The following is a 15,381-nucleotide window of genomic DNA, read 5'->3' on the forward strand; positions in this document are numbered from 1 at the left end:
AGAGGTGGCTGGTTTTTTTGTTTTTAGGTGTTGGGTTTTTTTGGGGGTAGAGGGGTGGATTTGTTTGGCTTGGGGTGTTTTGCTTCTGTTTGTTTTCATTATTCATATTTGTCTTTATCCCCTTTTAGCTGAAATACCATGTTTTTGCTATTGCTTAGCACATAGGATATTACAAAAATGTCAGTTTGAAATCCAAATAGTATGTTCTAGATACATATGAGAAGTTACAGCATTTCACAATTAAAACAAACACTATAGCAAACAAGATGGAGATCTTCACTCAGCTTTCAGAGTGTGGTCTGCTTTTGTGACCTTAGTTTGAGTAACACAGCTGCAAAACACAAGTGCTCTGAAGGGACAGGATGATGGTTAGTTTTACAGTCTTTAAGATTATTTAGCAAACTAAAATAACAGTTGCTTTGTAGTCAACTTTGCTGGACAGATAAACAATAGTGACAATTTCATATGATGTATATAGACAGAAGAGGTTAGCTGCAACCCCTGAGTGATGGAGCTTGTCATATTCCCTTCTCCAGTAATGCACAAGGTTAGAAATCAATGTCTTAATCATGGGCAGCTCTGGGCAATTCAGATATATCACACACAAACAGGCTTCTAATTACATTTAAGAAATACATATCATACATATATAAACTGACATAAATATCAGAGTGGTGTTGCTAGCTGTCAAAACGGATAAGTATAATTCCCTCAGTGGCCCTTGACAGGTTCAATACCTGCTACGGAGGTGCTATGAACAGCATTATACGGCTGATTGAGTTATGACAGCTCTAACCCAACAGGGAAGCAAGGCAGGAAGGAATAGCCTGGGCTGCAGACAAATGATGATAAAGTGATCACTTTAAAGAACAATCTCCATAATATTTCATGCTCGCTGCACGGTGTAAAGGCAGCCTTGACTGCGGGGCTAACTGCTCTATCAATTGATTTGATTCACTGCTGCAGCTACTCCCAGTCATAATATTTCAAATAAATGGTACCGTGGATAGAAATAATATCTGCATCAATATTAACCCTGAAAGGACTAATGGACACAAGCTATAATTTCCTGGACACCCTAATAATGCATTTTGACTGGGCTTGGTGTGGAATGATTTTTGCCTTTTTTTTTTTTTTTTTAAATGTATATAAAAACACTGTATTGTTTACTTAAACTTTCCTATTATGGCTATGAAGAAGCTTTGCAGCTCAGGCCTCGTTCACAGCTTTAAGTCTAATTTTAAAGGAAATTCTACTAAGTACTATTTTTAACTGTTTATATTGAACATCTTGTACTAAAATTACATGAATTATATGAGAGAAAAGGCATGATAAACATTTTTTGGATGTGTGCATTATACCATATATGTATACATATGTACGTACAGAGGGAGGTTTTATTGCTCAAATTATTTACTAAGATGCATTTAAAACAAACAGTAAAGGAGCTTAAAATTAATTATAAATGAAAATGGAGTCATCAAAATGTAGTCTGCAAACACAAGGAACCAGTAAATTCTAATGATTATACAGGATGTTAAGGTTTCTTTTTTCTTTAGAAATAATAATAAGTACTATATGAGACAGGCTGAACACGTAAGAAGTACATGTGAATTTATGGGTTCATAACCTTAAATCAAACCTGATTTCTATTTTCCATGCAGTTTTTCACATACTCTGCAAAATAATGGATGTTTATTCTGTTCTTTCATTCATAACACCCTGCTGACATTTAAGTCCCTTTTAAAGATCTGCTGTGCTTATTGTGAATCAAGTTGACATGTATAAATTGTATAATTTTATTATTGTTATTCTTTTTCTACTACTCTGTGACTACTACTTAACCATCTTTGGATTGCAAGTCCTTAAGGTTAGAGCCATGCCCACGTATTTAGAAACTGTGTAAAGTACTGTTAATGCATGTTAACAAGAAATAATCTGGATAAATTTAAAAATCTCTTTTTCTGATTACTAGTGTTTTATCTGGATAAAGATTGTCCTTATCAGACTCTCTGTGTTGTTTTTTTTTGTTTGTTTGTTTTGTTTTGTTTTCTTCCTATTTTTCTCTTAAGAATTTAGTAGAAATCAGAGAGGAAGATTTGAGTCTCATGAGGTTTGTTTATATGTAAAGCTTAAGAGGTATTTTATGAACAGTCTTGGGTGAATGTTCTGACTGTAGAAGTGGTCTTAAACAAGTTTCATAGGACCCCAATTTATAGTTTTCCAGAAGGTGTGAGGAGCAGTTGTATTTCTCGGGATACCTGAGGGCTCCAACTGAGTTTGGAAGGTTGTCTTGAATTTCAAATTGAAACTGAAAATTGAGGAAAGTGGCATTGACTTAATTCAGCTATTTCGATGAGTCTTCTATGTCACAAAAGTACCATGTTTTCCTACACTGTTGATCTGAGTACACAAGCAAGCTCTGTCATGCTTGTTTCTTGCTAGCATGTTTACCTACAAATCAATATCAAATTTTACCAGAAATTAAAGCACATGGTTCTCATAATGTATATTTGATTGTTCTGCATTTTCTTAAAAGCCTATGCCAACAGCCTGGGTCACCTCTCTATTAATCACTACTCACCACTTCAGTATACGAACACTGGAGTGTTCCACATTTTACTAAGAAAAATTTAAACCACCTCTTTGCCTTCCCTGCTTGCTTTTTTTTTCCTTCTCCCCAGATTTTCTTTCTTCTCTCTCACAATGCATGATGCTTATTTTATTTCTCCACTTCAGTCTATTTCCTCCAGCTTCATCCCCATCTGGTGATCTTACTCTTCTCTGTCTCTAAATTTGTTGAACTACTTTCTGAAATTGTTCTACTCTAATTCGGTTTCAGAATTTTGGTTCAGGTCATTCTGTTCCTATGAGTCTGTCCTCGCCTGGTTTCTCATCTTCATTCCTCTCCAGCTTAACATGTATCCTCTATTTCTGCTTTGCTGTCCTCTTTGCATATTATTGCTGACTTATAAAGATAGTCCACAAATGCAAACTAAACCACTATACCTATTCAGAAACCTCACAGATCTTCTTTGAAGTAAAATAATGTCGTGTCACCATCTAATCTTTCTTCATGGATATTCAGTGTAGAACAGTTGAAGTAGAGCTTTGAACTTTTGCTGACAGCTGTTTACAACAATCAAACTTCTCTCCAGTGTCTCCATTGTTGATTGTAATGTCCAGCATCATGATTCTGTCACTTACTGTCACTGTTCCCTAGCCCAGTATTTGACTTTGGCTTAGAGCTTTTGTGTGTCTTGAAATCTAGGCCATGTCTTGGTCTTGTCGATTATTTTGGAAAGCTATTTCTGATAGAGAGAGTGCCCTGTCCATTTTGTGCAGCATAAACTGTTTTCCAGGTTCTGTGACCGTTTACTGTGACTTGTTGCAAACTAAACTACACATGAAATAAAGAGCCTTGCTTAACTTGCAGATGATCATAAGCTTTTTGCAAAGCCCATTTACCTAAACAGTTTATTTCCTTCTTCCCTTATTTATCCTACATTATCTCTATCACATTGAAAGTAAAATACTTGTTTTCGTGTTCGCTATTTCCTTTTCCATCCTCTATCATTCTCTACTTAATATCAAGACATCATAGGCCTCACCAACCTTGATGAGTTATCAGTCTCTGTCACCCTGTTCCTTGTTCCTATGAGCAATTTCTTCTGTCTCATTTCAATACACTTACAAGGAGCTTGCCATTTACATCTGCAAGGGTAATTCATTCTTGTCTTTCAAAGATCTACTGAATTTCTCTTTGGCTGTAGGTCCAAAAATTCACAATCAAGCTCCCAACTTGAAATCTTGCCAATGTTTGCTACATATGGGTATTTTATTTTGTGTTACTGTCATCAATAGTGTCTTCTTTTGATGTTGTTGTACTTTTCAATCTGCCTGCTTCTTTTTTATACTTGGATGGTAAGTTATTTGGGGCAAAGACTGTCTTTCTCAGAGTTTGCACAGTATCAAACACTACAGCACTCTAGCAATCCAAGTAATTAAGACAATAATAATATTAAAGGTAAGTTATACACCTGAAAGAGCTGTGAGAGAGTCTCATGTAATTAATACAGCCAAATTAAACTAAAAAAAAAAAATCTTTTCAAATATGAATTATTTACATGTTGTAACTTCCACAATAGGGCCTGAGACTTAATATCGATTTCAGATATGAAAACACAAAACACAGCAACTCAGTTGGGCCAGGAACGTGGTTTCTAAGACTGCTAAATTATGGAGTTGTATCCATTTTCCAGCTAATGTAGATGAGGTGTAAATATACGATGATAACTGAAATACGTCCCTTTGCAGTATTGCAAATGGGGAGGTGGGAGGACCCTTGATATTTTAAGGGCCAAAGAGAATCACGGGAGCTGCTTTAAAGATTAATTCCTTGTGTCTAGCTTAAAACAAGATTAAATTAGCTTGTGTGAGCTGCTGTTAGCAGATGCACTATTACATTATGCATGATTCTTGACTGCTCATAGCATGAACAAACTGCGTACTGTTCCATTAGTGATTTTCAATGCTGTGCTAAGCTTTAAGTCACACAGACAGGCCATTGTATTGGGTTTACTTTGTGGATGTGTTTTCCAGGCAATTTCACAACCTACCTGATCACTGTTATTGATTGACTGGGTTTGAAATGGATAAAAGAATTAACCTGTGTAAGGGTAGCAGAATGGAGTATATACAGTATCCTATATACTTAGGAAAATCAATAGTACTCTAATGTAGAAAATTTAACCAGACAAGGCAAAACCATCTTGCCCACCTGCATCAATCTTGATGCTCCCCACAGTGTATCACATTATATTTATACTATGTGCATATGCTTATGTGCTTTAAATGTGCTGTTTTTTTTTCCTCTTCCCTTGGACACTTCTCTTTCTACTATTCTCTGTAACATTATGGATGTACTGATACGCATACTCTAAAGCAAATGGAGGAACTCCTGAGCAGGTGTATTTTTCCTCTCTCATGGCCACTTTTGAAGAGAAACACGGGCAGCTACATGTATCTAAAAACTCTCATCTTTCATCTGCAGAGGTACAGACGCATTACTGTTTTCTCTCTTACTCTCCATCTGACCAACTTCTTCTGCTAGTCCTATTGCATTAGTAGTAAATTTCTGCTTCCACATTCATTATGCCCTGTCTTATCTCCATCATCTTTCATGCAGGTGTTAGGCCTCAGTGATCTCGACCAACCATTTATGACATTTTTCCACCTTCCTCTGCCTTTTGTGCATGATGCGTACACATTTATTTTTCGAGTCATTATATTATTATACCTATTTCTCATGCTTGCCAGATAAACAGTACTGACTTTTTATTCCAAATAATCTTCCCAGTATTGGCTAATTAGATGTTCCTTAGCAAAAACTTAACAAGCCCAAGTTTGTAAAACAATTTTATGGAAATAAAACAAAGTTATGGCTACTTGAAATCTTTACCAGAAATACTGCTGAAGGTAGCATCAGAGCTGTTATTCATCCCTGAAATTGAGGTAGTGAGTTTTTATTTTTTAATTCTGTCATGTAATTAAGGTCAGGAAATAAGCTTTAGTACAGCTTTGGTTGTATTATGTTTGTTCCCTCCAGCAACAAGAGAACATTAAACATACCAAACCTCTGGCCTTCTGGGAATTCCTGGCCAACTCCTTTTCCTTCTTGGCTAACTTTCCTTATTCACAACCTCTTCTAAAGAAAAAGCCACCCAGAATGACATTTCTGTCTCTTCTTTCAAGAATCCCAGGAGACTTCAGGAAAAATAAGTGAGAAGTAACAGTGCTCCCCAGCTTGTGCTTAACCCACAAGACAAGAAAGGGAAAGACAAAGAAGAAAGGGTTCTGCAATGTAGTTTTAGAATGGGTGTCTGGTCTACTATTTCCAGGACAAAATTTTAACAGAATCAATTAATGTTCTTATATTAATTTAAAATTTGAGTGTCTTTTTTTCTTCTTATAAAAGTTAGAAATTTTGTTCCATCTTGAAATTAGTATTGCTTTGAATCATCTCCTGGAATATGCAATAACTTGATCAGTAAACTGTATTAGGAGTTTTTTACAAGGAACGATATATCCTGAGCTGATTAAGTCTTTGTCTTTTGCCTAGAACTGTGTCTAAACTCACAATCTCTCATGGTAAATATTCATCCGTATAATTTTGCAGGGCATTCCCCCACGGCTTTATAGGTATTTTATTTTCTGTAGCTGTCTAAGATAGAAACTCAGAGCTGGGAAATTCTTCAGTAATTTCAGCAATGATAGTCACTCCAGCTATGCCCTTACTCTCTGTAGACCTTCCCTGTAAAATGGGGTGTTAGAGTGGCTGCTCACTGAGCTAATGTTGTGTGAGCTAATGGCTTTAATATGAACTAATAAAACTATACAAAACTGGTAACGTTTCTTGGAGGCAAAATTGATTGCAGAAGTTACTACATGACTTCAAAATGCTATTATTGTTGTTTAAAGAAACCAATAATTTGAGACCTGTTTTTCATTCCTGCCAAGGGATACAGAAATTAGAAAAGCCAAATCAATCACATGACTTTATATGTGAACTCTTTTTGCTCAAATCTCTGCCCAGACAGGATCAACTTGGGTGGTAAGGTCAGCAGGGTGACAGAGCTGGCTAGTGGTGTCACTCTTTTACCAATGTGCACTGTCCCAGCACCATGGAATTGCTGCCAAATCCCAGCACGATGGCAGCAGTATGGGCAGAGGAGTTAGCAACATGCAGAAGAAAACTGCTAATAGAAAAAATAGGTTTCCCTCAAATGCTAATGTTGCTAAAAGGGAAAACAATGTTCTGGTTCAAAGACACTTAAGAGAGACCTGTGCAATTTCTAAGCAGTCAACGTAAACAAATATTCCCACAGAAAGCAAATACATTGTTAAAAACAAAACAAAATTCCCTATCCACAAGCGTTTTCAGAGAAATATAGTAGATACTGAATCAAAGGCCACTGAAGTTTTTTATTGCTGGGGGGAAAAAGGTCCAAATATTGCTTGGCAAATTACTGTTTGCTAGGGGCACTATTACCAGTCGACACAATCATTGGTCAGCAAATTGGTCACATTATTGGTTACTAAATTTGAGAGTGCAGAATTATTTATTGGTAAATTAGAGATGGCAGAATTATTGGTTGGTAAGAAAGGAATTGCAGTGATTGGTTAGCAAATGCTTGGTTTTTTCTGTGGATAAATCAAGGTTGGTCAGATATTGGAGGCCAAATTAAAGATGGCCATGTTATTTATGGTTACTCTGGTGAATGTTGAAATCCTATTTTTATGTGTTACAAGCAGATAAACATTGGGAGGGTTTGCTTGGTTCTTTTTTTTGTTTTGTTTTCTGATTTACATTTACGTTTGCAGTTCACAGTTGAAGAATATTTGAGGGTATTAATAAGTAAGTAAACACACAATTTTTCTCTCTTAATTCATGATAGAACTATGTGTTAGCTCAACCTGTGCAGAGTGCCAGAGGACTTCTGAAATCGTTTGTATGAAATGAATGTTAAAGAAAAGCATTAGATTGTCAGTGCTAAAATCTGAAGCCCTTGCAATTCCAGCATCAAGCTGGCGCAGTACAGGCAGTGCAAGTTACTCCTCGCTGGCCCGCAGTCAGCTGGCACCAGGAGAAGCTGGTGATGTGAATCCCTTTCCTGGGAGGCTGCCTCACAGCTGGTTGAGAGCTGCTGCCCTGCTTACTTGTCTGTGAACTGAGATCAGCAAGGACATGGAGCAGTTGTTTCTTCAAAGCAATCATTTCTGTGAGGTGTGGGAATTTCTGTGAGCAGTGGCATCCATCTACTTTGTCTCTTGCACAAAAGCTAAACCACTGCACCAGGGTCAATAACCAGCCATTGTTACCATGTAGTAAGACTTTTTTGCTGAAGAACTGTAGCTGAAATCACCCTGTTCTTGCTTGTGAAAGCAGCATTTTTTATCTCATTGATATCAAAAAATACATTATCTTTCTATTGAAATAGAGTAATGCCGTGGAAACTGTTTCCTGGCATTTTTTGTATTCTCAGTTGTCTCCAGTTCTTCTGTTTTCTTTCCCTCTATGTACAAAATCTCATCTTAAAAGCAATCCTGCTTTTGTATACTGCAATAGAGCAATTCAGTATCATTCTAGAACACTGTAAGAATAATGTTTTTTCTTGAAAACTTTGCAAACAGTGCACGGAACACAATGGTTAAACGATTAAATAATTTTAGATTTTAACAATGCTGAAGACAATAATAGGATACTTATTAAGAAAAGTCCATGGCTGTTTATATAGCTGTTGAATTCTACAATGGAGACCAACACTAATTAATCAGATTTACTTTTCCAAAGGGACACCTCATAATGGTTTTGACAATAATACAGATGGAGTCAGGGAGGATGTATTTTAAAACTTGAGGAAAGTCTTAAATTTTGAAACATTAAAATTTGCTTTTTATATGAACTCCTGTAACAACAGTGCCCCTACCTTTCTTGTCTACTAATTCTGCCAAAAATGATGTGTTTATTTGGAAACAGTAAAGTATGTTTGACATTTTTAAGACACAGCTAGTGGGGAATTTTACAAACGTGAAGGGGGTGAAAAGGAATTTTTATCCTGCTAAAGTAGCAACACGATCACAAGATATCGGGGTTTTATAAATCTCCTGGATTGAGATAACATATGCTGCACATTTTTTGGTATTTTCATGAATCAAAAAGTTAGGACTTGGAATACACCAGAGCATTTCAGTAACACAATGATTGTTCAGTGCTCAGTCCAGCTTGAACTGTTCATCCAGAAAGTTTTAGCTGAAACCATTATAATTAATTAGAGATGGTTTAACCATTTCAGAGAAACATAATTATAGGGCTCCCTCTTGTCCTGGGTAGATGCCTATGTAATCTGCTCTCCAGAAAAGAAATAATCCCATCGGTGCCAACCACATTCTGCTCTCAACTCTCAAGATCATGTAGGCTCACATTGTGAGGCATCTCAACCTGGATTGTTGCATTGAGGGTTTTCCCTCTGGTGATTTGTTTCAGTCCATTACAAATCTTTGGATCTATATTCAGGCTTTATCAAGATCTGGGGTATTGAATTGGGACAAACTGCCTTCAGCTGCTATTCAAATGTAGCATGAGACAGGAACTATAAATGAGGGAAAAAAAAACAACAACGAGAGTAAAATGGAGAAAGAGTCAAGATAGCATGAAAATAAAGAAGGACAGCATCGGTGGCTTTTTTTTTTTTTTTCCCTCCCAACTGAACTTAATAACTCTTAACAGAAGGCAGCTTAACATAGGAAGGTGGAGGCAAGCTGTTAACCTTACATTAGAAAAGACTGGGATTTGGGTCTACCTCTATTTCAAATGAACATAGGATTTTATGAGAAATCGCTGGTCATAATTTCAGCTGGTGAAATGAAATTTAGGGGTAGGTTGATTCCTCAAGTCATTTATCTGAGTTCTTTCCAGGCTCACTGCGGAAACTGGGATAAATCATTCTACTTTGCTCAATGGATTTACCTCTCTTTTAACTTTTAATAACAAACAAAATCATACTTCTTATTTAAATCTCTTCAAAAAAATCATGATTATTGTAAGGTTAGTATCAGCAATAGCATATATTTCCCATTTTTAATTAATACAATAGTAAAATACATTAATTAATACAATTAGTTAAAAAAATAATTGTGGGTTCTTTACAAAAGTGTAAAATGTAAAATAAAAAGCTTGACAATTTTTATACAGGAAATTTTGGTTCTGACTATAACATTCTGAATTTGCATTTTGCTGGTGTTCTCTTAGAACAGCATGAACTGAGAATTCTGGTTTTAAAAGTAAGTATTCCTAAGCAAATCTGCACTTCTGTGGTTAGGTTAGGTATGTCATGTGGCATAGGTTGTGTGCTTTGATTAAGGAAATTATATAATTACCTCTGAAAGTTCTCTGCCAATGTTACCTTTTACCATTCTCAATTTGTGCTTTGATTTACATAATATATCTAACAAAAGACTAGAAATATAACATGGCATTTTACATGACCAGTCAACATTGTACAAATTTGTTTTTGTTTACTCTGCAAGTGTTTGCCATTTGTAACTACAAATATTTTTTTTAATTCAAGGTTTGTGTTTCACAGAATCATAGAATATCCTGGGTTGGAAGGGACTCATGAGCATCATTGAGTCCAACTCCCAGCTCCACACAGGACAACCTAAGAGTTAAACCATATATCTAAGAGTGCTGTCCAAATGTTTCTTGAATATTGACAGGCTCCCTGGGAGCCTCTTCCAGTGCATGACCACCTTCTCATGTATTGATATGTATTTTTAGGAAACATCTGAGAATTTTCAAAATGATTGCAAGACATTTCAGAAAAAGAAAATGATTGGTTCACTGAGTACTATTCTGCTCTGAATTTGGTCAAATCTTTGTGAGTTTTAGACCTGTAAATGTAGGTTATATTGACATTTTTTTCCTTCTCATTTGCAATTTATTGTACTTTTGTAGGACTAAAGTAATCACTACAAATCTGAGAAAGCAAATCAAAGTTTAGAATGCAGTAACAGCCAAAGAGGGGAAATTTTGAAGCTAGTGCCTGAGATACTTCAGAAATTTTAACTTCCCCATTTGAATGGAATGACATAAAATGTCTTAATGTGACGTACATACTGTGATCGTAAAACAAAATAAAAAAAAAAAAGTAAACAGATGCATGCTATCCTGTTTGCCAATTGCATATATTTGAAAAGCTAAGAGCTATTTGAATTGTGCAGTGAATGGACTATTCTCCACTGTAGGAAGAACAAGATCTTCCCAGCATTCAAATCCAATATTTTTCATCTTCACTGTGAAGAGCTTTTTCCTCTTCTTTTCTTCAGAGGAATAAAAGGCTTTTCTGTTCTTTCAGATGTGCAACCTCTACTTTTTAGGGGGAAACGGAGTTTCTGCTCCACTCACCCATCACCACCACCCAGCAACTCTTCAGTTTCTATGCTTGATCTAGGGGAACAATTAGTAAAGTCTGAGAAGAAAAGAAAGAGAAGTGTATCCATGTGCGCACACATACTTTTTCACAAAAGAAGGCAGGAAGATTGGTCTTCATAAGAAAAAACTTAAAACCATATCACAGGTGGAAGTGGAAGCATTTTCTAATCTAGCTATGTGGTCAGGAAGAAATTTGAAAGCTTACTTTTAAACGGCTTAGGCAGATTTGCAGTTACGTGCCAAATGGAAACATTTGCATTCATGCATTCAAATATGCAGTTTAGTCTGAACACAGTCTGTAGTATTCTTTGCAGTCCATTTAGGTGTTTTTATCATACTGCAGGTCACTAGAATTTCACTAAACTCCCTCAGCAAGTCTGGGAACAGTCTTCATTTTTTCAGTTATCCTTTCAAATTATATTTATTAGGTGAATTCTTCAGGCTTTCCTGGATAGACTTTGATGGATTCAAATTTTGAATTTGGAGACTTGAAGATCTAGTGTATAGAAACTGCGGAGTTGGAGGGTTAGGGAAGAGAGAGTCCCTTAGCACAACGTTATGCTGGACAAAATCTAGCTCAGCTGGTTGCGATTCAACAAGCAGTTAAGACTGTTCAGTGATATATGTGGAATAAAGGCATGCGTCCACACTGGGAGTACCATCAACATGGTACACATGTATTGTCCATGGTAATAGGTGTGAATGAGCAGATTTGAAATGGACTTGAAGATTTGGTATTCAAAGGTATTGAAGATACTCATATAAGATAAGTATTCCTTCACCTCTGACTAATTCTTTCACGTTAGTTGGTAGATACATCCTATTTGTTACTCACTCTAATTTAGTCACTGTCATTATGAATCTGGCATTCTTCATAGGTAATATCTATAATGTGTTCTGGTTATATTCAAATACATCTGTCTGCACTACATTAAGAAAAATAGTTTTATGGTGCATATGCACCATTTAAAAAATATACAAATATATGGCATTTATCCTTGAAAAAAAAGTGGCTGATGAATGACTTCAGACAGTGATATATTTATGTTCATGTAATCTGTGTGTTTTCTTTAAATTAAATGAATTTACTTTCATTTTGTGAGGTAATAAGTAAATTAAAGGAAAAGCCCTTTGTAGGCTACAGTTTTTATGATGTCCTAACCTTAAGAAAAAGAAAGCTGGGCCAACTAAGTTGTTCTTGCTTTTATTAAAGTTCCTGTTGGCAGCGCACTGATGGGACACATTAATCTTAGCCCCTTTTCCTCAGTATTAATACTTAGAGGCCTAGGATGAATAAATCATTCTGGAGCCCATTTGGATCTGTTGGCACCTTCCCTTTTACATTGTTGCTGGATGAAAAGGCTTCTGTAAGTGTTAAAGGCTTGGATAACACAATTGGCTGATTGCAAAATTACCTACAATAATTTGTGAGTGTTCTGCTGGGGGTAGGAAGAAATGGGACAGGATGGTTTGAGCACCTGTAGTTATTCAAAAAATTAATGTCCTCACGAACATGTGCGACAAGCCTGTGAGCTGGTACTCATAAAAATACTTAAATTTGCTTCTGGTCCTCAATGCCCTCTGTAGTCTTTGTCACTGAGATCAGCCAGTGGTGTTTCCAGTCTAGTTCTGTGGTATTTGTTGACGGTAAGGAGAGGGAAAAACAAAAATAGAGTAGTTGAAATGCATCCTCTCGTGTTAAATTGGTCTGTCTACAATCACTTCATTAAAATTTTTGGAGGCCAGGGGATAGGCCACATTGTTTCAATTCAAATGGACTAAAAGGGGATTTTTCTATTTTTTATCTTTCCCTTTATTATTACCTGCAAGATTAAAATATACTGCAAAATAAAATTATCAGACTCTAAAAGTAATTTCTTGCTTCAGTTTCCTCACATCTTGCTGCTTTCTGGGGAGCTTTTGTTTTTCTTTGAGTCTGTCTGTGTCTGCAATGTGCCAGTCCATTGGCTTAGAAGCCCCTCACTGCTCTCTCTTGCCAAACTGCCATGCTCTCAAGGTCTTCCTCCATAACACTGCCTCATTTACCTCCAAAACAGTTATTGGCTGCCAGCCTCCTTGGCCCCCTCTGGATTCAATTCATATGCAGTTCTGTGCATGTTCAAGGTAGGACGCAACCAAAATGTGGCTGTGTGCAAGCAGGGAACAAAGGTTACTGTGGTGGCCAAGGTGAAGGAGCAGAAGGAAAGACTGGGAATGAGCTGTGCTCTGCAGTACTGTGGAACTGGCAGGTTTATAGTCCCTTCAGTACCTACCCAACAAATCACTGGTGTGATTCCTTCTCTGTGGTCTAAGCTGAGTTTACCTGTACCCTGGAGTACTCTATACACTTAAAAATAAATGGAGTGTGGTTGCTGTCTGGGTAGGTTTTTCCTGATTCCCACAGCTTTGATTGCTGCTACATGAAAAAGTGGATGCTGACATCAGAGGAAGATTGTCATACAGCTGTAGCTAAACATTTTCAGTGGCAGTCAGTGAACAATTATACGCTACAATTTACACTATATTCTTTAGTACGTCCTTTGAAGAAGCACCTATTATTAACCAGGCAATAATCAAATACTTAAAATAGGCATATAAAAGAAGATTTGGAGAATAATGGTTGCTACCATTTAATAAGCATTTCACTCCCTCATGAGATGCACTGAAGTGTAGAAATCCAAGGTATATCACTGTATTTTTAACTGACAAAATCGTTGTTGAGACAGTTATATTTTCTCAATGCATTTTATTCATAAAACAGTCTAGCTTTATAAACACAGATCATCTTTAATGTAATGGATGTTATCTGCAACAATTATTTTGGATAACTTGTAGTTGTTAGATGGCACAAATCAAAGTTGAAAGAATATTGAAACAAGGAAAATGAAAAACAATGTGAAATGTTTCAATACATATTATTTTCAATGAAATAATAGAATATCACTATCATTTCTAATATAAATGGGATCATTTGAAAGCTATCAACCTGTTCATGTGCTGTAATAGATGGAAACATACTTTTTCAAGTTAGCCAGTTGTCTGTGAACTTAGAAAGGAAATGTTGCATCCTGTATGTGTTATTCCTGTAAAACAGTTGGTTAGCAACAGTTTACAGCCTGAAAACTCAAGCAATGAGCAGTATTTGGTAATGCAACACCAACCATAGCAAGGGTGGGCAAGAGCTGCTGGTTTGTCCTTGTTTTCTTCAGAATCTGAATTTCCAGAGAAAGTGCTAATTTAACTCATTTCTCAGGCAGGAGAACAAATCTCTCTATTTCTACCTTGAAACAGCATCTTACTGCCTTTCCACCTAATTTCTGCTCGCTCTGTTTTTGGCCCAGAGCTATACTGAAGTACAGTGGCTTGTGTAGTGAGCTAATGCTTGGTTCAATTTGTCTGCCCAGGACAGATTATGAACAGTACAAGTATATCTAGTTCTCTTCACACACTTCCAAACTGAGTAGTTTATATTAAAATTTCTATTTTTAGAACAGCAGTTAAAGAGGAAAAAAAGTGTTTTGTTTTGTTAAATCTTCACTCATTAGGTTATATTCTTAAAGCATACATTTACCAGATGCTGAATTTAAACTTCACTTAGTAGCATTTTTATAGTCCTCTTACACTTTTGGCCTTCTGCCTTGAGTATTACAGTAAATAAATTAAAGAAATACATTATGTAAAGACTGATATGAAAACAAAGCTTCTATCAGGTATAGCACCTGAATACCACTTATTCTGTGTTTACTTCCTGGTATTTGGAGGTCATGAAATCTGGATTTGGGGAGAGTGGTCAATATTTGTCATTTTGTAATAAATTAGATGATAATCATCTGTCTGTTTTTTCCTTGAGGTGTAAGCTGTAATTCTACATTTCAGGAAAATCCTACAAGGATATTCGACTGCAGAGAAGTAAAGACTGCAAGATTGAACACTCACTTTAGAAGCACCCCAGAAGCAGACTCACTTCATGAAGCCTTGATCTGCACTACCATGAAGATCTGGAACTTTAAATAGATAAAAGGCAGAAGTCCATACTAGGAGATAAGCTCTGTTCTCTGCAGCATGATAACCCATCAGGAAACAGAAAAGGTCCTGCCTGATCTAAAGCTGTGGAAATCCTTCAACTCAAAAGACAAGGTAAGCTCAAAGCAAAAAAAAAGAATGTGTCTCAAAATTTTTGATGGTAATAAGAAAAATCTGTAATTCTCAAGTGATTAAGAGTTCAATGTTGTTATAATCAAAAATTCCTGCTGAATTTCTCAGTTACTTTCCATATTTTCATGATAGGGTCCTCTCAAGGTGCTAAGCAATATATGTATTGTGTGCTCTCAGCGCATTGTGTGTCACATCAAATTGTATGAAGTTGTGTCTCTGTGGAAAGGCCCAGT

At 36.3% G+C, this 15,381-nt stretch overlaps 1 long non-coding RNA gene across 2 annotated transcripts in view; it reads left to right on the forward strand.

The window, feature by feature from the left end:
* The window catches only part of LOC121076451, a 105,845-nt gene extending 90,715 nt beyond the window's left edge, over nucleotides 1-15,130 (forward strand). For both annotated transcript variants that reach the window (XR_005823516.1, XR_005823517.1), the window contains exon 4: nucleotides 14,870-15,130. This is a non-coding gene — a long non-coding RNA (uncharacterized LOC121076451). The remainder of the gene's footprint in view (nucleotides 1-14,869) is intronic.
* Nucleotides 15,131-15,381: the final 251 nt, after the last annotated feature.

Source organism: Cygnus olor, chromosome 12 (assembly GCF_009769625.2).
Source record: "Cygnus olor isolate bCygOlo1 chromosome 12, bCygOlo1.pri.v2, whole genome shotgun sequence".
Classification (NCBI taxonomy): domain Eukaryota; kingdom Metazoa; phylum Chordata; class Aves; order Anseriformes; family Anatidae; genus Cygnus; species Cygnus olor.